The 25,975-nt window shown below is 38.9% G+C and overlaps 1 pseudogene; it reads left to right on the top strand.

Annotated features, from left to right (window-relative positions):
* The first annotated feature begins 14,890 nt into the window (after positions 1-14,890).
* Positions 14,891-18,103, top strand: LOC143686397 (Na(+)/H(+) exchange regulatory cofactor NHE-RF3-like; annotated as a pseudogene).
* The last annotated feature ends 7,872 nt before the right edge of the window (positions 18,104-25,975 follow it).

The raw sequence follows: 25,975 nt of genomic DNA, 5'->3' as shown, positions 1-25,975 counted from the left end.
TCTCGGCCTTAGAAGTGTAAACTTGTAACTTATTAAATTTCCCTTTTTAAAAGCTATTTCGTTTCTGGTATATTGCATTCTGGCAGCTAGCAAACTAAAACAGCATCCCTTCACAACTATGGATTCAATGTGAGCCTTTGAACACATTTATCCTCTCTAGGCCTCAGTTTCCTTACTGGGAAAATCAAAGTGTTGGACCATGCAATGCCACTTTCTCGATCTCCAGATTTAGTTGCTTTGCCTTTAACCCTTCTCAACACTACAAGGGAGGTGAGGGCCTCCTCTCCTATGGAAATTGATGGTTCAAATTCAGAGTTAGTGGAAATCAGTAACTGTGCACCTGCTTTCCTCACCGATTTGGAATAGATCATGTAGGTCATCAAAATCAGTAGCTCTCAAAGTGCGATCCTGGACCAGGGGAATTGGCATCACCTGGAGCTTATAAGAAATGCACATTCGTGGACTTTATCCCAGACCTACAGAATCAGAGACTCTGGGGGTGAGGTCCAGCAATCTGTGTGTTAACAATTCTTCCAGGTGATCCTGATGCATATTAAGTCTGAAAACCACAGATCTAAGTGAAGTATAGTGCATATGTTGAGTGTAAAAAGTACTGGATAGTTGCTCTACTGGTATTATTAAAAATGGGATCAACGGTGCCATCCTGGCCTAAAGGGATAAAAGTGGTGTAACAGATACCAGAGAAGGTGTCAGTGGCTGAGAGAGTTCGGATGGAGTCAGGAGACTGCTATGGAGGTCACTCTTACACAAGCTTCAGTCAGACACTGCTACCTACCATAGCTTGACAAACCCCAACCAAAACCATTCCTTCCAATCTCAAACACCTAAGGTGTTATATAAGATTCTACAAAGGTTCTATGCACTAGGGTAACTTTCCAGAAACTTACAACCTCCAGATGGGTCCCTGGAGCATAGAAGTCCTGAAAGGCAGAGGGCCCAGCCTCTCCAGAATATCAACTAGCTCCACCCCATATCCCATATTATCAACAGCCCCTTCCAACATGAAAAAGTTAGAATGGGTATAGCCCAAATACCCCTAAAGAGTGGGAGAAAGATCAAAGGTGATAGTGGAGTTATGCAGAGAAGCTGGGTGCTGAATTGAGTGTGAGTGCTGAATCATTATATTGGTATTTCTTTTACTTTGCAGTACCTTAGAGCAGCTAGAAGTAAAAACCTAAAATTGTAGAACTGGGTCTATACTAAACTTTGAAATCTGTTCTACAATTAATTTTTGTAATGTGCTTTGAAATTTATTGTTTTTTTGTATGTATGCTATTGTTCACAATAAAAAAAATTACATGAATAGTAAAAAAAATACAAAAAAAAAGCCCAAGGGTGCTCGTGATAACAATGAGATTTGAAATAAGCTGAATTAACGCTATGTGTCAAAAAGCTTGTCATATTCAAACGTTTCTGCTTTTGGGTGGGCAATCTCAAGGTGGTTCAAAATATAGCCCCAGATTTCTGGGAAATGTAGTTTGTTTATTACAGGAGTGCTTTGTAAAGGAGCGGTTCTGGGAGCTTGCCCCTGGAGAGGTATGAAGTTCTCCAGGGCACCCCAGACTTGGCTGGAAGAGAGCCATCGCTGCTGTGGCAGCAGCAGCCCGCGGGTGAAAGCCCATTCACTGCATTTTATCTTCGTGTGTTTGTTTGTTCTGCTTGCTGAACACTGGCTTTCAAACCATCTTGTTCCGTAATCCCAAACTGACTTTATAATTAGGTCTGAAAAGGAATGGTTCCCAGGCCATTCCTTTATGAAAATGATAAAGACAGTGGAGTTCATTTTGGCTGGCTTCGGTATAATTTGTCTGAGAGGGCTGCAGCGTTGCTCTGTTTTAAGTTATATTGGGCTGGACCCTCCTCTATGTGTTTGTAGGGGAAGAGGAGAGGGGCTGAATTCTGCCCTCGAGAACCTCGTGTGGACAAGCAGAAGATGCTGGCACACTTTTCTTTTTCATCTTTGGACAGTAAATGCTGCATTGGTTCATGTGTTTAAGCCCACCTGGCTCAGGTTTAGCTGTTTGGCCCGAGGAAAGGTTTAACCAACTAAATTACAGGGAACACAGGGGACTGCATGGAGAGTAGACTGAAAATGATTACTGTTGTTCTAATTCAAAATTTCCCTTTTTGGATTCCATCCAATGGAGACCTGAGATATTCTAATTAATTTGCATATTCACACATTGGGGTTTAAAACTAACTTTTCAATAGAGAAGTTTTATTGCATTTGTGAATTCCTTTTTGCTTCAACATCTTGGGTTGGGACAGTGGGAGCTGCTGAGAGGGCAGAGGCAGGCTCAACCTGGGAGGACCTCAGATCCCTAACTCGGCTTCAATGAAAGCAGCTACATTCTATTTGCTTTGGTTATTTACTCTTCCACTTAAGATTTCCTTCGGAGAAAAAGTTCCACTGCCTTAAAAAGCTTGAAAGCTACTGGTTTAGACTAGGATTGTCCGCCCCACCCTTTAAATCAGGTCTACACACGTAAAGGCACTGGAGACCACCCTTCTTCTCCCCTATGCTCTCTACTTGCCTTTGCTCAATAGCTCAGACTTCAAACCCACCTCTAGTCCCTGATTTAGCCATCATTCTCATCCTTGGCCAACATGTGCATATTCAGTTCTCTTGTTCCATTAAAGGCATCACCTGTCCCATTTCATTCTGGTCTCCAACTGTTTGGCATCTAGTTAAATGGCCAAGCACTCGCCTCATAGACAGGGAGACCATGGAGGCCTCATAAGTCATAAAATCTCCATAGGAGGTGGCTAGGTGGAGGTTTGCCTAGGCGGGCACAAAATGCATTCTTCTTTGTGCTCTTGTTCAGAAAGGAGTCACCCCTGCTGACTGCCTCTTACCGCAGAGTCTCTGCTACTACAATTTTGGAGCAGCCCATTGCCAGGCTTATGCCAGAAATTGAATCAGTGAGCCCTTAGAATGTTTTAGCCCCATCAGTTTTGTATTGTCCTATTTCTAATAAGGAAAGAGCCACCACTTGGGTGTCTCACTTCTGTTTGTTATTGTCTACCAAGCATGGCCGAGGGGAACCATATAATGGGAAGCATTGCTTTGACGTAGAAAGTCATTTATACATCTCAACCTGGATGGTGTTGTTTTGGATTTCAGCATCGAGGATGGCTTTTCAGTGCTACTGATGAGTTGCCTAAGAAACTGGAAATCCAAAAAGGGTATAGGTTTACCATTCATAGCGAAAAATTAAACTTTGAAATCAGGAAGACTCAAGTTCTTATCCTGACTCCATTACTTCCTAGCTGGGTGACCTAGGACAAATTACTTAATCCTTCTGAGTTTCAGATTGTTCATCTATAACTTGGGGAGTGACAATACCTACCCCATAGGCATCATTTAAAAAATTAGAATTGGCTTATGGGAACATTAAAAAAATATTTATTTTCATTTCGCCTCCATATATATGGTAAGTGCTCAAAAGGGCTACAACCATTTGGTTAGCACTGCAGTCATGTTATGGCATCTCCAATCTGTCTATATAGCAGTTTGATTTGGTTTTCCACCATGGTGATCAATGTGTTCACTGGCAGCTTTCTGTTCTTTCTTACCAATCAAGTCCTCAGTGTTCATAGCATTTTCCTGTTGATGTCATTTAACCTCAACTTTGCAGAATAGCTGATAATCACTTTTGTATTACCAGTACAGTTATCAGTTACAGTGGCCCCTAGCTTAAACACTCTATATGCATCTCATTGCTCCTAGGTTAAAGCTAAATTTTAACATAGCCTCCTGTGCCCTGCAGGGTCTGACCTTACCTCCTCTCAGTGTCATCTTGTACTCCTCTCTCCAGCTCTCTGCCTTGGGTCATGTGCCTCAATGGTTCAGTGGCCCCTCCAGCCATAGGGTCGGGGCACAAGTCACCCCTTTGTCTAGACTGCTATTTCCTGCCTGCTCTCTCTGGTTCTTCCCCCCATTGGCTTTGCACCAGTCATTTGCTCAGATCCATTTCCTGCCTTTCTCCTGCTCTGCTCTGAATATAGGGGGCTGACCCATGCAAATTTAATTTTCCAGGGTCCCTTTTCAATTGATGTTTAGCTATGTTTGGCCAACAGAAACAACTGGTAGGGAATTAGAGGGCAGGAGGGAAGAAGCCAAGTATCCTCTCCAATCCTTGCAAAGTAACTCCAGCAGTACCTGTATCATTTCTATGCTTTCAGTATTTGCAGACAGCTCCTTGCTCATTTTCCCAGCTCTCACAACTAGTCCTGATTCCTAGGCTCTGTACTATGTCTTCCTTTTGGCCTCTGTGATAGTTTGAAACTGTATGTACCCTAGAAAAGATCATTTTCCTTTAATACATTCCTGTGGGTGTAGACCTATTGTGGGTGGGACATTCTGATTGGGTTATTTAAATTGAGATGTGACCCATTTAATTCAAGGTGGGTCTTTATCCTCATACCGGTGTCCTTTATAAGAGGATAAATCACAGAAAAAAGCTTCACAGAAGTTAAGAGAGACAGAAGCTAAAAGAGAGAAATGTGCAGAAGCTCAGAGAGGAAGCCACTGAAGCCAGAAGCTGGAAGTAATGAAACCCAGGACAGTAGGATATGCAGATGTTGCCATGTGTCTTGCAATCTGGCAGAGCAGCCCAAGTTTGCAGGTAGCTGATCTTCAGAGAACTGCTGATTCCTTAATTTGGACATTTTCAGGGCCTTAGAACTGTAAACTGTAATAAATCCCAATTGGTAAAAACTGGTCTACTTCTGGTATATTGCATTTTGTCAACTTTAGCAAGCCCAAACAGCCCCCAACCCCTTGGGCAGCTGCAGCTTCCTGCTACTGCTAATCTCTGAATTACCGCCTCACCATCCTTTGTTCATCATACCGTTATAACCGGTGTCCTAAATTAAATCCACCCCACCCCCCACTCACACCCCGCCTCAATGAATAACCTGGGATGCATTCTGTTTTCTTGACTAAACCCTGAATTTCCATTCATTCTTCAAATCTCAGCTCAATGTTCACTTTCTTGGGGGAAGCCTTCTGAGTATCCCCTTCCCCCTCCATTACCAAGAGCAACTAGATCAAATCTCTCTTTATATAATTCACAGCACCATGTACATCTCCTGTGTGGAATTTATCCCAGTTGTAACTTCACATTTTTTCTGTGTGATTATTTGATTAATTTGTCTCACCTGTTGGAACTTGAGTTCCATGCATGAAGACAGTGACCATGTCATTTTTCTGGTCACCATTAGGTGCTGTGTTCCCAGAACCTAAAATAGGATTTAGCACATAGTATGAAAGTTTATTTATTAAGCAAATGAATGAATGAATCCTTTTTAAAAATTGTGATTCTAGAAACCACTTTTGAAAGAGCTGTTTTTGCCTAAAAACCTCAAAGAATATTGTGATGCCAGCTGCCAACTTTCCTGTGTGGTTGGACATGGTTTTTCTCTTAAAAGAGATTAAGTAAATTGCAAACAATTGAACTAACCTATTAACAATGAGGAATGTGTTGGACAAATCACTTATAACTCAGTTGTAACTGGCCACATTATTAGAAGAATGGCCTTAGGGACTTCAACAATTTTCTCATAATATAATACACTAGCGCTTGGCCTTGCCAAGGGTGTAAAATCACTGGGTAATTAAGTGAAACAAGGCCAGGCCTGATTCCTTGGCCCAACACAGAGGTGCACTGATTTCAGGAGGGCACAGTTCACGTTTGGTGGTAAGGTTCAGACTGAGAATTTCACTAGTAATGCTGAGATCAAAGTTTTCTCTCTCTAAGAGTGAAGATGGTGTTTTCTTCAACCCCTGTGGTTCTTTTTGGGCTTTATGTTCTTAGACTGTTGTGTTTTTTTTTTTTTTCATGTATTAGAAAAGAAATATGTTTATTTATAAGAGCCAAAAATTAGAAACAACTGAAATGACCTAAGTTGGATGAATGGTCAGGCAAACTGTTGTTCATCTATATCATGGAAAACATCTTAGAAATATAAAGGAACAAGCTACTGATATATAGAATAACTTGGATCTCAAAGGAAGTGTGCTGAGTAAAAAAAAGCCAGTATCAAAAGTTTACATACTGTATGATTTCCACTTATATGACATTTCCTAAATAACAAAATTGTAGATTTGGAAACCAAATTAGTGATTTCTAGGGGATGAGAGAGGTGAGGGGGTTGGGTGTGATTATAAAGAGGTAGAACAAGGGGTTGCTGCAGTGATAGAATATTTCTGTGGTGGTAGTTATGTGAATCTGTACTTATGATACAATTTCTAGAACTCTACAAACACATGATTGCATGTAAAACTGGTGAAATCTGAATGATGTATGGGGATTGTAACAATGTCAGCTTCCTGATTTTGACATTGTACCGTAGTTATGTAAGATCTTACCTTTGGGAGAAGCTGGGGGATGCATACATGGGCCCTCTGTACTATTTTTTGCGACTTTCTGTCAATCTATAATTACTTCAAAATTAAAAAGAAAAAAATTCAGGCCCCACCCTAATCAAGATGGCAGAGTGAGATGCTTCAGGGTTCCATCCCCTCACAGAAGCTTTCGGCACCCAGCAAGAAATGACAGAAACATCTTTCTCAGAGCTCCAGAAACATTAAGGGACTGCAGTAACAGGGTGTAGTAGTTAGGTTCAGGTGTCAACTTGGACAGGTGATGGTACCTAATTATTCTGTTGCTGTGAACTTAAATCATCAGCATGTGAAATTCATCTATGGCTGATTACATCTGCAGTCAGCTACGAGAAGTGCCTTCAACAATGAGTGACATTTAATTTAATTTAATTAGCCGGAGGCTTAAGAGAGGTCAGAAGAGACTCAGCAGCTCAGACACAGATGTTTGGAGATACAGAAAGCACACCCTTGGGAAAAATCATTGGAACCCAGAAGCCAGGAGAGAAGGCAGAAGACCTTGCCATATGCCTTCCCATGAGACAGAGGAACTCAGGTGAAAGCTGGCTGTCTTTCCTCTGAGGAACTGTAAATTTGTAACTAAAAAGCTGATCCATCTCTTGTGTGTTGCATTCTGGTAGCTTTAGCAAACTAAAACACAAGGCTACATAAAAATGGCAGGATCTCCTGGCACCCTGGATGACCCCTTCCTCACCCCTCTATCTTTGTTCCATTGCTGGAGATGAGAGAAAGGACCCAGAATCCATATTTTAAAAAAGTGTCTCCAGGTGATTTTCCTAATTAACCCAGTTTGGAAACCTCCAATCAAGTCACATTTCAGGCTTGATGAGGTTGGTCTCCATCATCCATGACATTACTTACAGACTGGTCAGAATGAAAAGTACAGTGTACTACAAAATGGCCTCTGAGCCATCTAAATCACTCTCTTCGGAAGTAAAAAGTGGAGTTAAAAGCCAAAAAATCAATAGTACTAACATTTATATTAACCCAAGTTGTTACTCTTACTAGAAATCTTTATTTCTTCATGCAGCATCAATCTATTATCTATTGTCTTTTCCTTTCAACCTGTAGAACTCTCTTTAGCTTCTCCTCTAGGGCTGATGTAGTGTTGATGCATGACTTCAGTTTTTGTTTATCTGGGATTATCTTAATCTCTCTCTCAGTTTTGAAGGACCACTTTGCCAGATACAGAATTCTTGGCTGACAATTTTTTACTTTTAGCACTTCAATATGTCATCTCACTGCCTCATTGCCTCCTTGGTTTCTGATAAGAATTTGGCCCTTAATCTTACTGAGGCTCCTTTGTACGTGCCATGTTGCTTCTCTCTTGTGGCTTTCAGATTTCTTCATCTTTGACGTTGGACAGTTTGACTATAATGTGGCATGGTGTTTATCTTTTGGGTGTATCCCATTTGGAGTGTGTTGAGTGTCTTGGATGTGTATATTCATGGTTTTTGTTAAATTGAGGATGTTTTGGCAATTATTTCTTTGAATATTCTCTCTTCCCCTTTTTTTTTTCTTCTTCTGGGATTCTGTGATGCATATATTGGTACCCTTGATGGTATCCCACAGGTTCCTAAGGCTTTGTTGACTTTTCTTCATTCTTCCTTCTGCTTCTCAGTCTGAGTGATTTCAGTAGGCTTATCCTCAAGTTCACTGATTCTTTCTTCTGACAATTCCAATGTACTGTTGAAAACTTTCAGGAAATTTTAACTTCTGTTATTGTGTTTTTCTGTTCAGTTTGGTTCTTTTCCTAAGTTCTATCTCTCTATTGATATTCTTTTTGTGTTCATGCATTACTTTCCTGATTTCCTTTAGTTCTTTGTCCATGTTTTCCTTTAGCTCTTTGTGCATTATTAGGAACATTCTTTAAAAGTCTTTGATATGTCATGGATCTGGCCCTCCTTGTTGATGTTTTCTAATACTTTAATCTTCTCCTTTGCCTGGGCCATTACTTCCCATTCTTTGATATGTTTTGCAACCTTTTGTTGAGCCTGGTCATTTTAATGTATTACCACTGAAATTTAGACTCTGAGACATCTGTTCCTTAAGCTTGTATCCAGCTAGTGTTATGACAGAGCTTTCCTTGAATACAAGGAGCTAACAAAAAAAATAAAAGAAGGAAATAAAAGAAAACATCTTTCTTAAGGTTGACTTAAGAAAGTCAATCTTTCTTAAGTGTGTGAATGCTCTCTTTAAGGGCTTATTCATATAAAGAGTTTAGAGATTAGCTACAAGCCAGAGTGTAGGGGCTTCCCTGTTCCTTTCTTTGCTGCATCTTATCTTGGTAATGCACTAATGGTCCTAGAAATTCCCCCATTCACACTGATATGAATGACCCTCTTCCCTAGGAAATAGTTTCCTTAGGGCCCTGTACACTGCACTGTATGTTCCTTCCCCAGGCAGCATGACTTGACTACTCTCCCATAGCATTCAGCTGGAGAGCTCTGTGAGCCTCCTTCTATGTGTAGGGCAAGTTTTCTGATGGCAGTCCCTGAGGCCACCACCAGACAGATTGGGCCAGACATATAAGCACCAGTGTGTTCACAAGGGTTACACTACTCCCTTCAGAACTGGGACCAGGGATCCACACACTGGGGAGTCAGCTAGCCCTATTGGGGTTAGCCGGGGCACCTGGAGATACTACCACTTTTTTTTTGGTATGCTGTATGGCAGGGGTCACATTTCATTCTTTTTTCATGTGAATATCCCCTTATTGCACCACCGTTTGTTGAATTTTTGTTTGGTTAGTTTTTTGGGTTTTTTTCTTGTTTGTTTGGGAAGTGCATGTGCTGGGAATCAAACCTGGGTCTCCAGAATTCTACCACTGAACTACTCTTGCACCCCCAAGATCCTACCACTTTGTTTTTTTGCATGGGCAGACACCTGGAATTGAACCTGGGTCTTTGGAATGGCAGGCGAAAGCTCTGCTTGCTGAGCCACTGTGGCCCACCCAAGATCCTATCACTTTTAAGTGGCCTTTTACTTGATTTGGCACTAGCCCTGTTACTGAAGTCCTTTATTTTCTGGAGCTTTGAGCCAGATGTGTCTGCAATATCTCACTGGTTTTCAAAGCTTCCATGAGGGGGTCAGAGCCCTGAAGTGTCTCACTCTGCTGTCTTGATTGGGACTGGCTGGTAATGATAACCTTTTTTTTTTTTTTTTTTTTTAACAACTTCCTTCTTTAACCTGAGCATTCTCTGTTCTAGTTGTTCTTCCAGATAAGGCTGCTTTTACAGAATGAATGACATGATGAGAAAAAAAGGGGCTACAGCTAAGAAATAGTGAATACCAATATATTTAAAAGTTAATTACTTTGGGGTGGACCACGGCGGCTCAGCAGGGAGAGTTCTCACCTGCCATGCCAGAGATCCGGGTTCGATTCCTGGTGCCTGCCCATGCAAAAACAAACAAACAAAAAAGTCAATTGTTTTAAGCTATTCACATTGCTCAATTTTAGGATGTACCATTGATTAGAAAGGAAAACAATTATGAACAGCTAAAGCAATATTGGTGAGTGTGCCAGTTTGAAACTGTTGTGTACCTCAGAAAAGTCATGTTCTTTAATCCTGATTCAATGTTGTTGGGTGGGATCTTTTTGGTTAATTTGTTTCCATGGAGATGTGACTCACCCAGTTGTGTGTGGGACCTTTTTTTTTTATTTCTATAATGATTTAATTATTTTAAACTTGATTTAAAAGGCAGTATCACAAATCAGTAGGTAAACGTAGAATTGCTCAATAAATGATTTTGGTACAGCTGGTTACATTTTTTCAAGGCCAGCTCTTACTAGATATTGTTTTAAGTCACCCTTTCTCAAGTGTCCCCAATTCTTTCTGAGTTTTCCAGTGTTCTATGTCACCAGAGTGCAGGAAGAGTTGTCTTGCATTCTTCCATCCTGATTTCCACCATTCTCTCTGCTGCCCATGACCTTCCAGAGATCACAACTTTGATGGGCATCATTATCATCCATTGCCATCATCACTCTTGGGGGGAGGACTATTCTACCCTCCCAAATACTTCTTAGGCCAAAATGTGGTCACAGGCTTCCTAAATTCCCATAGTTCATTCAGAACCAGGGCATCTTTGAAGAACTAGAGATAAAAAGGAAATATGATGTTGAGTAACTCCTGATATGGCTCAGTAGCAAGAGTTCTTCACTGAGCAAGAAATTTCAAACCAGATTACCAGCTTTGGCACCCATCTGGTCCCTGGGAAATCAGTCATCTTTGCCATGCCAAACAATGAAAGTGTCACTGTTTCATGCATGTTCCCTCTTTTCAACCCTATCACCTCTCTCTACTTCTCCTCTGTTCCTGTTGTGGACACTGAATTGGCCATCCACGAGTCATCCACAACCCCCTCTTGCTTGCTCTAAGCACTAACTACAGGGAATGGAAAGGATTCTGGGAAATCTTTTAAAAGCCACAGACTGACCTTGAACTTTTGTCCTTTTTTTGTTGGGATCTTTTGATCAGTTAGTTTCCATGGAGATGTGTCTCTACCCACTCAAGGTGGGGTTGTTGACTTGAATCCTTTAAGAGGGTACAATTTTGGAAAATGCTTCACAGCTGACATTTGGAGATGCAGAAAGACAATACCTCCAGGGAAGCTGTTTGAACCAAGAAGCTGGGAAAGAAGGCTAGCAGATGTTGCCATGTGACTTTCCAGCTGACAGAGAACCCCTGAACATCATTGGCACTTTCTTGAGTCAAGATATCTTTTTCTGGATGCCTTAGATTGGACATTTTTATGGTCTTAGAACTATAAACTTGCAACTTAGTAGATTCCCTTTATAAAAGCCAACCCATTTCTGGTATATTGCATTTCTAGCGGCATTAACAAACTACAACAGTGAGTGAATCTGATTCTTTTAAATGTTTTTAAGAGTACCTAATTTTTCAGGATAAACTCATAGATAAAAATTGCATTTGATTTATCTTGGATTTGGATATATTGGATACTATTATCCAATAATATTAACATAGTTAAAATTTGTTGGAGCATACAATGAAGTATTTATTCCAGTTATGGTCAATTCTCATCTTATTTTATCTTATCAAAATTTTTTTCTACCAATTAACAAGAAATTATATGCTACTAGTTGGATTCAAGTATTTTTAGTGGTACATACATTCTTCTTTCATTAATTCATGCATTTAACATTGATCACGTTTTTAAAAAAAATTAATGGTGTTTAATTTTTTCTTATTTTTGTTTATTTTTATTTTTTTATTTAATTTTTCCCAAAAAATGAATACCAGAGTTTGATACAAACACACTTACCAGAGGACCCTAAGTCATTTATGATACAACTTATAAATAACCTAAATATAGTACATTATGTTACATTTTTACAAATTAAGTATAAGAAACTGCAAGTTGACTTATTACCTTGTTTCATTTTTAAATGTGCTATAAAACAAATTATCGTATAATTATATTAATTTAATCTTTTTTAGTAATCTTATTTTTTTTTCCTGAAGATAATTCTCAGTGGCTTTTATAATGTTTTAAATGTAATTTAACACACTACTTTGAATTGAAAAGTGAAGTCAGGCTTTTTCTGAAAGTAAAAATGGCTGATTGGCTGGACAAAGAGGACTGGCTCTTTAGTCTATTTGGCACATATTTCCCACAGATTGTACATGTTATATCTGCGACTCTAAGTTTTGACAAAATATATTTCAAGCATGTAGTTGATTAAAAACATTTTATTTTAAAAAAGTTAATTGGCAAAATTATAATTCAATTAAGACTGATACAATTTTCCTAACTCTGCCTAAGTGTGAAGGACTAAACATGAAGCCTCTAAGCAGCAAATGTAACTCATGGTCAGTTAATGATCTTGGTAAAGCCTTTTTGGTAAACTCCCCGGAAATAGAGAACGTGAGTGACTACTAACTGAGTAACAAACCTTTTTTAAGTTAGGGGGTTTCCAGTTCTATGCTTTCAATAGTCTGAAGGAGGATCTAATCCAGTTGCTAGCTGATAGATCATGAAATATAAATTTTGATGACAAATCATTCTGCAATTTTGAAATATGATTTAGAAGGAATTCAAAACTTGATTGGCATTGCAGTAACAAAATTCCTTGCATTCCTATCCACTTTTTAACGTGACAAGTTTTCTCAGTGTTTGTATTTATAAAATGAAGAAATAAAAATAAAAGTAATAAGGAACCCAGTCTTATTCTAGCAGTAGCCATCCATACTAATCCATGGGTACGTGCACCAATTGAAAAAAAATAAGTCCTATTCATCTCATTAAGAGATTTTCTATTAACAACTACTTTTTATCTTCACTGATTTTAATCAAATGTTTTGTATGTAAATAAGAATTGTAATGATAAATCAAAAGAACAATGTTAATACTTACAAACTTGTTGTTATAGAAAATTTTTAAATTTACATTTCTATTTATTTTCATATTTTTGTTGCAGAGAAGCATGATAGGGTGATTAAGAAAAGACTTTTTTTTTGTATGGTGGGGGTCATGCTTCTTTCTTTTCCCATATGACTATCCATTATTGCAGCACCACATGTTGATTTTTCTTTTCTTTTTTTTTTTTGGTGTTGGGAGAAGTGTGCAGATCAGGAATTGAACCTGGGTAGCAAGAATTCTACCACTGAGCTACCTTTGCATCTCCTAATAAAAGACTTTTAAGCAAAAATAAAAGACTACAATAAGATAAAATTCGGTGGAGGAATTAGGAGGAAAAACAGTGATGTAATTATCAAACGTTAAAGAAGGGACTGTTTAGGTTTTAGTTTTTAACATACAATGTATCATAGCAACCAACCATTATGCTATTTATATTATTTTAAGTACATTTAAAGTTGATAAGAAAATTTTATCTTAACATTTCTTTCTTTGCAGTGTGTCAGAAATTATATCTGTTGCAAATATACAAACCTATGGTAAAAATTCTTTTAGGGTCTTGTGAGCATAAAAGCCTTCAATACACTGCTCTGGGTGATTCTGATATGGAATCTATACACTGGGTCTTAGGTCAGCTGAACCTATTTCTGGAACATTCTATGATGACCTATTCTAATTAGCTTTCCTTTCCTTCAGTCTATACACTCAGGGAACAGACCTTCAAGTTCACTTATTCTAGATTGAAAGTGTAAAATTCCCTTTATCATATTATGTTGATCCTATGACAAATAACCTACTAAAAGGATGATTGTACTTACACAAATACACTTTTTTATTATAGCTTTTAAAAATAATTCCCTTTTGTGCTGGTTTGAAAGGAAGCATACCCCCTAAGAAAAGCCATGTTTTAATATAAATCCCATTTCATAAAGTTAGAATAAACTCTATTCAATACTGTATGTTTGAAACTGTAATGAATCATCTCCCTGGTTGATGTGATTTGGTCAAAAATGGTTGTTAAACTGGATTAGGGGATGACATGTCTCCACCCATTTGAGTGGGTCTTGATTAGTTTCTGAAGTCCTATAAAAGAGGAAACATTTTGGAGAGAGAGATTCAGAGAGAGCAGAGAATGCTGCAGCACCACAAAGCAGAGAGTCCACCAGCCAGTGACCTTTGGAGATGAAGAAGGAAAACGCCTCCCGGGGAGCTTCATGAAACAGGAAGCCCGGAGACAAAGCTAGCAGATGACACTGTATTCGCCATGTGCCCTTCCAGCCGAGAGAGAAGCCCTGACTGTGTTCGCCATGTGCCATCTCACTTGAGAGAGAGACCCTGAACTTCATCGGCCTTCTTGAACCAAGGTATCTTTCCCTGGATGCCTTTGATTGGACATTTCTATGGACTTGTTTTAATTGGGACATTTTCTCAGCCTTAGAACTGTAAACTTGCAACTCATTAAATTCTCCCTTTTAAAAGCAATTCCATTTCTGGTATATTGCATTCCAGGAGCTAGCAAACTAGAACAGATTTCAATAGACTGTTTTTTTGCAATAAGCTTGCTTATAAATTAGTTAACACTAAATTGGGCAGGACAGTTCACCTAGACCTCTGAACCCGGTTTCTTCATCTGTAGAATGAAAGAGTCAACTAATTCTCTTAGGTTCCTTATAATTGTATTATTATTGTGTTTTCAAAGTATCTGAAAAACACTTTGATTATAATCATTACCGTATTATATAGTAATTATTCCAATATCTTTTCAAGTTACTTTTTCTAAAAAACATGGACTAGATTCCCTGGGAGGAGCAGGCAAGGAGTGGCATCCCCAGGCAGTCAGGCAGGTGGACCAGTGCATTTGAGTTTACTGAGGGTTTTCCCCACTTTCCCAGCTCAGGCCCCAGCCAGCTAGTAGGAAGCAAGTCAGAAGTCCCTTGATTTCAGACCACACATCCCTGTTAAATACATTAGTTTTTAAACTGATCTTTGTTCAAAGTCCAGTGAGTTCTAAGACTACTGCTCACTAGCAGCAAGAGAATTCTCAAGTGAATGGAGAAGCATCTCTTACTTCCAGATTCAGAAATGGACTGTACTTTCAAACCCCGAGAATGTAAGGTGTCTAAACAAGAAGGGAAAAGTTATGACTTCTTCCTGAAAATCAAGAAGGACACTGTGCTGGCTTGAAAGGATGTATGTCCCCTAGAAAAACCATGTTTTAATCAAAATCCCATTTCATAAAGGCAGAATAATCCCTATTCAATACTGTATGTTTGAAACTGTAGTCAGATCATCTCCCTGGAGGTATGATTTAATCAAGAGTGGTTGGTAAATTGGATTAGGTGACGACATGTCTCCACCCATTTGGGTGGGTCTTGATAAGTTTCTGGAGTTCTATAAAAGAGGAAACATTTTGGAGAATGAAAGAGATTCTGAGAGAGCAGAGAATGCTGCAGCACCATGAAGCAGAGAGTCCACCAGCCAGTGACCTTTGGAAATGAAGAAGGAAAATCCCTCCCAGGGAGCTTCATGAAACAGGAAGCCAGGAGAAGAAGCTAGCAGATGATGCTGTGTTCGCCATGTGCCCTTTCAGATGAGAGAGGAACCTTGACTGTGTTCACCATGTGCCTTTCCAGATGAGAGAGAAACTCTGACTGTGTTTGCCTTGTGCCTTCTCAGCTGAGAGAGAAACCCTGAACTTCATCAGCCTTCTTGAACCAAGGTATCTTTCCCTGGATGCCTTTGATGGGACATTTCTATAGACTTGTAATTGGGACATTTTCTTGGCCTTAGAACTGTAAACTAGCAACTTATTAAATTCCCCTTTTTAAAAGCCATTCTATTTCTGGTATATTGCATTCTAACAGCTAGCAAACTAGAACAGACACTGATGGTCACCTATCCAGGTAGTTGAGAAAGGTGGCCTAGCAGAGAAGGCTGGCCTCCAGGATGGAGACAAAGTTCCTAAGATTAATAGTGTCTTTGTCAACAAGGAAGAAGATATACAGGTTGTGGGTTTGGTCAGAAAGAGTTGGCATTCGTTGACTTAACTAGTTTTGAAGTGGACTTGAAGGAGTTGGGTCAAAGTCAGAAGGTGCCAGGTTTCAATGATAGAGAACTGCCCCTGGTGATGAATGGTTGACAGCAGACTTGGATCCAGCCTTGGCTCTGTTACCTGGTGAAGGAGGCAAAGAGCTATGGCTTCTCTCTGAAGACTGTCCATGGGAAAAAGGGAGTATACATGACTGATATAATACCTCAAGGTGTGGCTATGAAAGCAGGTATTCTAGCTGATGGTCCTTGATTGAAGTGAACACAGAGAGTGTAGAAAATGCCAGCCATGAGAAAGTGGCTGAAAAGGTGAAGAAGTCAGGAAGCCATGTCAAGTTCCTGCTGGTAGATAAGGAAACTTATAAGCAGCACAGTGAGAAGAAGATAAAATTCAAGAGAGAAACTGCCAGTTTGAAATGGCTACCCCACAAGCCTCTGGTTGTAGAGATGAAGAAAGGAAGCAGTGGCTATGGTTTTACCTGAGTGCAGGCCTGAAACAGAAAGGTTGACTCATCAAAGACATAGATTCTGGAAGCCCAGCAGAGAAGGCTGCCCTGACGAGCAGTGACCTGGTAGTGGCTGTCAATGGCAAGTCTGTGGAAGCCCTTGATCATGACCATGTGGTGAAATGATTAGGGAGGGTGGAGAGCAGAGTTCACTGTTGGTGGTAGACAAAGAGACAGGCTATATGTATAGATTGGCTCATTTTTCTCCATTTCTCTACTGTCAAAGTTGAGAACTGCCAATAGTTCTGTCAAGGAGGCTCCAGTTCCCACTTCTACTTCTCTGGAGTTCTCAAGTCCAGATAATACAGAGGAAGTAGGAGATCAGAAACTTAAACTCTGCAGGCTGGTTAAAGGTGAAAATGGTTATAGCTTTTGCTTAAATGCAGCTCAGAATCTACCAGGCTCATTCGTCAAAAGAGAAAAGTCCCCTTGGGGGAATGGTGAGAAAGGGGGAAAATTCAACTTCCCCAAGTGGAGCATTCTTGATATTCTCACAAGCAGTGGTGACAACCAAAGCAATAAACTGAGCCCCCAATCTTGGGGTCTGTTCATAAGAAACTTAACCCCGCAAAGGATAGGCTAAGCCTACTTCAAATTAGGCCTAAGAGTCACCCCCAAGAGAACCTCTTCTGTTGCTCAGATGTGGCCTCTCTCTCTCAGCTAACACGACAAGCAAACTCACTGTCCTTCCCCTCTCTGCTTGAGACATGATTCCCAGGGGTGTGGACCTTCCTGGCAATGTGGGACACAAATCCTAGAATGAGCTGGGACTCAGCACCAAGGGATTGAGAAAACCTTCTCGACCAAAAGGGGAAGGAGAAATGAGAAAAAATAAAGTGTCAATGGCTGAGAGATTCCAAACAGAGTCAAGAGGTTATCCTGGAGGTTATATCATTAAATGGATATCACCTGTTTAGTTAAGGTGTAATGGAGAGGCTGGAGGGAACTGCCTGAAAATGTAGAACTGTGCTCCAGTAGCCATGCTTCTTGAAGATGATTGTATAATATGTGGCTTTCACACTGTGATTGTGTGATTGAGCAAACCTTGTGTCTGATGCTCCTTTTATCTACCTTATCGACAGATGAGTAGAATATATGGATTAAAAATAAATAAATAATGGGGGAACTATGTTAAGATAAATTTAGTAGATTAAAATGCCAGTGATCAATGAAAGGGAGGGGTCAGGGGTATGGTGTGTAGGAATTTTTTTCTGTTTTCTTTATATTTCTTTTCCTGAATTGATGCAAATGTTCTAAGAAATGATCATGGTGGTGAATATACAATTACGTGATGATATTGTGAGTTATTGATTATATAACAAGAATGGAATGATCATATGGTAAGAATGTTTGTGTTTGTATGTGGTTATGTTTCATAAATAAAAAAAAAAGAGAGGGGCAGAAGGGCAGCCCTGCTGAGTTGGCTGGGCTAGAACAAGAGGACATCGTCATTGAAGTGAACGGGTAAATGTGTTGGATGAACCATATGAGAAGGTTGTAGAGAGAATACAGAGCAGTAGCAAGAATGTTATACTCTTGGTGTTTGGAAAGAAGGTCTATTATTATTTCCAGGCTAAGAAAATCTCTGTTGTTTCCTCCATGGCTGATCCATTGGATGACACCCTGGAATCCAAAGAAGAAGCATTGGCAGAGTCAGTGCACAACTCACGTACCACTAAAGAACAAGCGCACAGTACAGCCTCTTCTTTCTTTCTCCAATTCTGAAGATGCAAAGATGTGATGTGAACAAATAATGGCTTTGGTTGATAGCTGTTTCCGGCTATTTAATAGGAATCCTTTCTCAAGGAATGAGTTGCCATCCATTTTACTGTCTCTGCTAGAGAAGAACTCCTCTGGAAACCAGTTCATCATGGGTGATTGTCATCTGTTGTCATTTCTTTCCAAACACCAAGAGTATAACATTCTTGCTACTGCTCTGTATTCTCTCCACGACCTTCTCATATGGTTCATCCAGCACATTTACCCGTTCACTTCAATGACGATGTCCTCATGTTCTAGCCCAGCCAGCTAGCAGGGCTGCCCTTCTGCAACTCTTTTTTTTTTTTTTATCTGGCTATGGCAGATGGCTTATTTATGGTCCACTTAGAATACACTAAGGCAGGAGCCACCTTCTTTTCATGTGATATCTTTCAAGCTTCAATTTAACTACATTTTCTTGTATGGTTATAACTCTTATTTCTGTAGGCTCCATGAACATCAAAGATGATTTATCAATCTGTATATGTGAGAACTGCTAATTAAAGCATCTGAGCAGATAACACTATTAAAATTATGCTTTTGTAAGAATGTCACGGTTGCTAGAATAAATAACAAAAATGCAAAACAAAAAATGAAACCATGGAATAACTGAATTTATTAACATGGTATTATTGCTAATTTTTAAGTGAGCCGGAGAAAGAGAAGTCTAAAAAAATCAGTTAAAGGCATTGTTCTAACATCTTAAGCTGTGGAATTTGAAAACTAGATTGTACAGTTTCCTGAGCTAGGGCAGAGACAGTATGGAGGATGTCAGCCTGGCCATTATTTTAATTCCAAACTGACAGATCATAGAATTATAATGGCAGCATAAGTGCTGAATAATGTTGCTTTGTTATAAAAATGCCCTTTTGTGAGTGACTCTGGGCGGCATGGTCATGACATAGCCTCTTTACTTCCAGTATTCTTAAATCTTAGAAGAAATGTTTACATTGAACTTCTAGTTATAATATATGATAATGTGTGCTGTTTCAAAATCCTTTTGACATAAATGTCATAAATTCTAAATCACAGATATAGAATTTTCAAGCTGGGAGAGCTCAGAGATCATGTAATTGGAGTCATTCTAGAAAAGAAAGTTTACAAAATGTGTTACAAATTCTTAGATAACACTACAAGATTATGTTAGAGTTTTCATAGGTTAGCAAGGATCTTTTTGTTCTGAGCAGAGTAAGGATTTCTTTCTTTTCTGAGAGGAGTTGGCAGATTACTCCAGGGCATTTCTAATTTTTCAAAATGCAAATTTACAAGCACATTGTCTACGTTAAAAAATACATGTATGTTTCTCTTGATCTTCACAACAATTCCCCGCAACAGACTGGGGTGATGTTAGCCACAGTTTAGAGAAGTAGCTGGAAAAGGGGGAGGCAAACCTTTTTCACTTTCATGCAACTTCTTAGAGACAATCAACCAACAAACTTCATGGGGTCATACTAGGAGCAAATCTGTCCCAGACCTAGAAGTCAGATATCCTGGTCCCAACAGACTTTCCCTGTAGACCAAGGAAATCTGAACTTTGAGAACCCCTGGTGTGATGAGAGCATTTCCATAGCCCTTCCCTGTAGAAATGCCTCTCCCTCTATTATTGACATGCTGGGCACCACTTGGCCTATTAACTTCACTAATAGAAGCCAGAGATCAGTGATTTTTGACTCATACACAGATTCCACGGTCTGGCTTTTAGGGGCATTTCTCCCTAATATGATAATGTGACGGTTTAATCCATTGAGATATTAGATTCTGTTATGATTCTTGCAGTAAGGAAAAATGAAGAAAAGTGAGAGGAATTTGTTCCTATTCGTCCTTGACCCACTCCTCTAAACAGCAAGTAAGCCTTGATGGTGGTGCTGCTTTTGTTCCCTGGGGAATTAAAAGCCTTCACCAAACCCTACGCTCCTAGAGGTGTTGGAACTGGGATGTCCAAGAGACAAAAGTGTTCCAAGGATTGAAGGGGGCTAAGTGGACTGACTACTCCCATGTTATTTCCCAGAAGGGACTGGACTTTCCCTCCCCATTAGAGCAATTGTAGATTTACAGACACATCATTCAGGAGCACAGATTCCCATATACCACCCTCTCTGAAACAGTGATCCCTATTATTAACATTTTTTATTAGTGTAGTACCTTTGTTACAGTTCATGAAACAATATTATTATAATGGTATTAAATTTAGAGCACTATTTAAATTGTATCAGATGGTGTGTGTGGGTGTGCAGTAACTTAAATATAACCTAAACTTTCCCTTTTCCCCCCTTTCTGAATATATAATTCAAGGGTGTTAATCACATGCACAAAGTTGTGCTTCCATCAGTATCATCCATTACCAAAATTTTCCATCATCCCAAACAGAAACTCCATGCCAATTAAATATTAAATTATCACTCCCATCCCCACTTGGCCCCTAGTAAACTGTATTCTACTTTCTGACTTCATGAATATGCTTTTATTACTTATTTCATGTAAGTGAGATCATACATGAAATGGCAGTATCTGTCCATTTGCATCTGGGTTATTTCACTCAATATGATGTCTTCAAGGTTCATCCATATTGTAGCCAAATTATAATCCTTGTATGTATATACTACATTTTTGTTTATCTATTCATCCATTGATGGACACTTGGCTTGCTTCTACATTTTGACAATTGTGAATAATGCCCTATGAACACTGGTGTGTAAATATCTGTTCAGCTATTGAGAATGTCATTCATTTTTATAGCCAAATGATAATCCATTGTATATATATACTACATTCTGTTTATCCATTCATCCATTGATGGACACTTGGCTTGCTTCTACCATTTGGCAATTGTGAATAATGTCACTATGAACATTGGTGTGCAAATATCTGTTCTAGTCCCTGCTTTCAATTCTTTTGGGTATATACCTAGAAGTGGAATTGCTGGGTGTGGCAGTTTGAATCTGTTGTATACCCCAGAAAAACAAAGCTATTTAATCCTCGTTCAATATTGCTGGGTGGGAGCTTTTTAATTTTTTCCATGGAGATGTGACCCACCCAATTGTGGGTGGTAACTTTTGATTAGATGGTTTCGATGGAGCTGTGTGACCACCCATTTAAGGTAGGTTTTTTTCACGGGAGCTTTTTAAGAGGGACCCATTTTGGAAAAAGCTTTAGAACTCATGCAGCCAGAGACCTTTGGAGATGAAGAAGGAAAACGCCCCTGTGAGAGCTTCATGAAACAAGAAGCCTTGAGAGAAAGCTAGCAAATGCCACCATGTTCACCATATACCCTTACAGTTGAGAGAGAAATTGTGAACATTATTGGCCTTCTTGAGCCAGGGTATCGTTTCCTGGATGCCTTAGATTGGACATTTTTATAGCCTTGCTTTAATTTGGACATTTTCACAGCATTAGAACATGTAAACTTGCAACTTAATAAATTCTCCTTTTCTGTTTCTGGTATATTGCATTCCAGCAGCTTGCAAACTAAAATACCAGGTCATGTGGTAATTCCATAGTTAACTTTCAAGGAAATGCTAAGCTGTCATTCACAGCAGCTGCACCATTTTACATTCCCACCAGCAATGTATATGTCCCACCACCAGCACTTGTTATTTTCTGGGTTTTTTTTTTTTTTTTCCAGTAGTAACCATTCTAGTGGATGTGAGATGGTATCTCATTGTGGTTTGATTTGCATTTCCCTGATGGCTAATGACATTGTGCCAGTTTGAAACTGTGGTGTACCCCAGAAAAGCCATGTTCTTTAATCCTGATTCAATATTGTTAGGTGGGATCTTTTTGATTAAGTTGTTTCCATGGAGATGTGTCTCCACCCATTCAAGATGGGTCTCAAACTGGAGTCCTTTAAGAGGGAACCATTTTGGAAAAAGCTTCAGAGCCAACACAGAGAGAGATGTTTGGTGGTGCAGAAAGAAAATGTCCCTAGGGAAACTGTTTGAAACTAGGAGCTAAAGGGCTAGCAGAAACCAAAGCCACATGCTTTCCCAGCTGACAGAGGTATTCCAAGCCATGAACCTTTCTTAAGTCAAGGTATCTTTCCCTGGATGCTTTAGTTTGGATATTTTTATGGCCTTAGAACTGTAAATTTGTAACTTAATAAATTCACTTTAGAGCATACAACTCATTTCTGGTAAATTGTATTTCTTTTTGAAATCTTGAACACTTTTGAAATCTTGAACACAATAATTGCATGGAATCTTTTTTTTATTATTAATTTAAAAAAATTAACTAACAAAACATTTAGAAATCATTCCATTCAATTTCATGGAATCTTAAATAAGGCATTGGATCTTGTTGATTTGTACAGGTTAGTGTGATGCCCTAATATATCCCAAAGTAATTTGGGTAGAGAATAAAAAAGTATTTGCAACGTCCCCTTGGGGGACTGGGGAGAGAGGAGGAAATATTCAACTTCTCTATTTGTAGAATTTCTGATATTCTTGTAAGCAGTGGGGACAACGAAATCAACAGGGTGAGCCTCAATCTTGGGATTCGCCCCTATGAAACATATTCTGGCAAAGGAGAGGCTAAACCTACTTAAAATTGTGCCTAAAAGTCACTCCCAAAGAACCCATTCGTTGCTCAGATGTGGCCAACTGGGCAGGTGAACACATTGCCCTCCCGTCCACATGGAACATAACTCCCAGGGGTGTAAATCTCCCTGGTAATGTAGGACAGGACTCCTGGGATGCGCTGGGACCTGGCATCCTGGGATTGAGAAAGCCTTCTTGACCAAAGGGGCAAGAGAGATTTTGAGACAAATTAAAGTTTCCATGGCTGAGAGATTTCAGAGTCAAGAGATTATATACATATCCCTTTTTAGTTTATGGTGTATTGGAGTGACTAGAGGGAAGTACCTGAAACTGTTGAGCTATGTTCCAGTAGCCTTGATTCTTGAAGACGATTGTATAATGATATAACTTTTAAAATGTGACTGTGTGATTGTGAAAACCTTGTGTCTGAAGCTTCTTTTATCCAGGGTATGGACAGATGAGTAAAAAAATAAGGATAAAAAATAAATAAATAATAGGGGGGATAAGGGGTAAAATAAATTGGGTAAATTGAAATACTAGTATCAATGAGAGGAAGGGGAGTGGGGTATGGGATGGTTGAGTTTTTCTTTTTTGTTTTTATTTCTTTTTCTGGAGTGATGCAAATGTTCTAAAAATGATCATGGTGATGAATACACAACTATGTGAGGATATTGTGAGCCACTGATTGTACACCATGTACAAATTGCATGTGTGTGAAGATTTGTCAAGAAACATATTTCTAAAAAAAGTTTCCATGTATTTATGGTGCTCAACTAAACTGACTATGCAAGTTAAATTAGGTAATGCACTACCCAAAATACAAATTATGAACCATATAAACATCTCTCCCTTTGGTTTCACACCGAAATTTTAAAATATGGACCGTGATTATCTTTTTTTTGAGAAATGTCTCATCTAGTTTTTTCCCCATTTTTAAAATTGGGTCATATGTCTTTTTTTATTATTGAATTATAGAAGTTCTTCATAAAATCTTGATAATAAATCCTTGTCACATATACAGTTTCCAAATATTTTCTTCCATTCTGTAGGTTGGTCTTTTTCCTTTCTTGATGAAGTCCTTTAATGCCCCCCAAATTTTAATTTTGATGTAGCCCCATTTATCTATTTTTTTCTTTTATTGCTCATGCCTTTGGTATAAAGTCTCAGAAACTGCCTCCTAGCACGAGGTCCTGTAGATGTTTCCATGTTTTCTTCTAGGTGTTTTATAGTTCTTATATTTAGGTCTTTGATCCATTTTAAGTTAATATTTGTATATGGTGTGAAGTAGGGGTCCACCTTCAATTTTTGTATATGGCTGTCCAGTTCTCTGAGCATTGTTGAAGAGATTATTCTTTTCCCACTGAATGGACTTGGCATCTTTGTCAAAGATGAGAGTTTACTTCTGAATTCTCAATTTTATTTCATTGGTCTACATGTCTGCTCTTGGGCCAGTTTCACACTGATTGGATTAGATTTGCCTTATAATGAGTTTTAAGATCAGGAAAGGTGAGACCTCCAAATATGTTCTTTTTCAAGGTGGTTTTGGCTATTTTGGGCCCCTTGCCCTTCCACAGAAATTGGATGATTTGCTTTTCCATTTCTGCAAAACAAAACAAAACAAAAAAACTGCTGTTAGAATTTTAATTGAGATTGTATTGAATCTGTTAATTATTTTGGGTAGAATTGCTGTCTCAACAATATTTAGTCTTCCAATCCATGAATATGGAATGTCCTCCCATTTATTTAGATGTTATTTGATTTCTTTTAGCAATGTCTTGCCTGTTTTCTGTTTCCAAGTCCTTTACATACTTGGTTAGATTTATTTCTAGATATTTGATTATTTTGTTGCTATTGTGAGTGGATTATTTTTCTTGATTTCTTCTTCCAATTGTTCATTACTAGTGTATAGAAATTCTACTGTTTTGGGGTGCTGATATTGGACCTAGCCACTATGCTGAATACATTTATTAGCTCTGAGAGATTTTTTTGTGGATTTTCCAGAATTTTCTGTAGGTAGGATCATGCCATCTGCAAATAGGGAAAGTTTTACTGCTTTGTTTTCTATTTGGATGTGTTTTATTTATTTTTCTTGCCTAATTGTTCTGGCTAGTACTGCCAGTACAATGTTGAATAATGGAGGTGAAGGTGGGCATCCTTGTCTTGTGCCTGATCTTTGAGGCAAAGCTTTCAGTCTTTCACCTTTGAGTATGATGTTGGCTATGAGTTTTTCGTATATGCCCTTTTGTTATCATGTTGAGGAAGTTCCCTTTATTCCTAGTGTTCTAAGTGTTTTTATCAAGAAAAGGTGCTGGAAAGCCCCCTTAAGGGTCTGGGGAAAAATGTGGAAATATTAAACTTCCTCACCTGGGGAATTCCTGATCTTCTTGCAAGCATTGGGATCTATAAATTTAATAGGCTGAGCCCTTGATCTTGGGGCTTGCCATTACGAAACTTATTCCTGCAAAGGAGAAGATAAGCCTACTTATAATGATGCCTAAGTGTTCCCCCCAGAGAACCTCTTTTGTTACTCAGATGCGGCCTCTCTCTCTTGAAGCCAACTTAGAAGGTAAACTCACTGCCCTACCCATTATGTGGGACATGACTCCCAGGGATGAGACTGGACCCAGCACTGTGGGATTGAGAAAGTCTTCTTGACCAAAATGGGGAAGAGAAATTAAACAAATTAAAGTTTCAGTACCTGGGAAATTTCAAATAAAGTTAAGCGGCCTTTCTGGAGGTTATCCTTATGCATTATGTAGATATCCCTTTTTCATTTTTAATGTATTAGAATTGCTAGAAGAAAATACCTGAAACTGGAACTGTATTCCAGTAGCCTTGATTTTTGAAATCAATTGTATAACTATAAACCTTTTACAGTGTGACCGTGTGATTGTGAAGACCTTGTGGCTGACTCTCACTTTATCCAGTGTTTGGACATATGAGTAAGAAAATAAGGTCACGGTGGTGTGACGGTGGCCCAGTGGCAGAGTTCTCGCCTGCCATGCCAGAGACCTGGGTTCGTTTCCTGGTGCCTGCCTATGAAAAAAAAAAAAAGGGTGAAAAAATAATAATAATGGGCCCCCATTATTATAAGAGGTACAGAATCTTTGGGGTGTTCTTTTTAAATTTTACTCTTTATTATTATATGTATTTTTTTGAGTAATGAAAATGTTCAAAAATGATTTTGGTGATGAAGGCACAACTGTATGATGATACTGTGAACCATTGATTGTACACTTTGGATGATTATATTGGATGTGAATTTAACTCAGTAAAATTGAATTTTAAAAAAGAAAGGGTGCTGGATTTTGTAAAATGCCTTT

This window comes from Tamandua tetradactyla, chromosome 6 (assembly GCF_023851605.1).
Source record: "Tamandua tetradactyla isolate mTamTet1 chromosome 6, mTamTet1.pri, whole genome shotgun sequence".
In the NCBI taxonomy this organism is placed as follows: Eukaryota; Metazoa; Chordata; class Mammalia; order Pilosa; family Myrmecophagidae; genus Tamandua; species Tamandua tetradactyla.
Note: the sequence above shows the minus strand (reverse complement) of the source record. Positions and strands in the feature narration are given on the sequence as shown.